This window comes from Bison bison, unplaced genomic scaffold (genome assembly GCF_000754665.1).
Source record: "Bison bison bison isolate TAMUID 2011002044 unplaced genomic scaffold, Bison_UMD1.0 scf7180017864518, whole genome shotgun sequence".
Taxonomy (NCBI): Eukaryota; Metazoa; Chordata; class Mammalia; order Artiodactyla; family Bovidae; genus Bison; species Bison bison.
In genome coordinates this window covers 19,937,142-19,938,418 of record NW_011495071.1, presented here as the reverse complement: position 1 = coordinate 19,938,418, position 1,277 = coordinate 19,937,142, and positions in this window count along the sequence as shown.

Here is a 1,277-nt window from a genome sequence, read left to right as displayed (position 1 = left end):
TGGATATATTTAATCTGCCATATTGAACCTGAAATCCGAAGATACTGTAGATTTTATTATCATTATTATTTGGCCACGCTATAAGGTTTTGGGAGACCTTAGTTCCCCGTTCAGGGATTGAGCCTCTGCCCCTGCAGTGGAGTTCCAACCACTGGACAGTCAGGGAATTCACGTTTCTTTTAGAAAATTTTTAAAAACTTTGAAAACAATCAGAGTAGTATCTATGTTAGAAAGGCCTCTCTGAAAATCATTTAACTCTTGGGACATGGATGGACGTTAAGAAACATGGAATCAGCTGAGCGCCCCCTACTGGAATATCTTGCCCAAAGAAGTCTGACTTTCCCTGGGGCCTCTTTGTTCAGGGCCCAGTGCTTCACAATCATGGCGGTCCACTAAAGGAGTTGGGGAGATTCTAAAAATCTTATGCCCAGGACTCCACCCTGGGCCAATTAAAATTTTCTCTCTGTGTGTGGGGATTGGGCATCAGCATTTTTAAAGCTCTTGAGTGGTTCTGGAGTGCAGAGTCACTGTTCTCTGCTAAGCAGCTCACTAGCCCGTTTATAACAGCATGGTAATATTTGGACTGGAATCCATCCCGTGTCCTTGTTATGCAGTTACTTTTGTGTGTTGTCTAGATTCTGGATAGTGTCTATTTTCATGCTCTAATTTCATAAGCATGTCTTCTGTTAATCTGAGTAATGAAGCACACAGCGGCCTTAACATAGTATATTTGTGCCACACTCATTTGGCAGAGGCATAGGATTTAGCTCAGTCCTCACATCACATTTATACTCTGCAGGAAGTCGCCATGACAGAGTGAAAACTGTCCAGTCATGTGGCCATTTTGTTGCATGTGGATTTTTGCATTGCTGGAGTGCAGTAATGGCGGAGAATATTATAGTCTTAATGACTATTATTGTGATTATAACGTGGATACTTGAGTCGTAGTCACCAAAACCCTCCATTATTATGAATTGATCCAATGTCTATATGGGGTTGCAAAGAGTGGGACACGACTGAGCACACCCAGACGCACTATATTAGCCTCCCGTCCACCCCAGCCCCTCCGCAAAGCGTTATTGAGAACAGGCTTAATTCTTAGAGGGGCTGGTTAGTCTTGCTGCGTTTTAGCTTTAGCCTGCAAAAATATAGTCATTACTCATCATGGTTATCAGAAAAGAACAAGATGGGTCAATATATGTCATCACACTGGAGGAGGGGAAAATCCTACAACAGATTTAGAGTAAAGGACCATGTGGAGGGAATTCTCTGGTGGT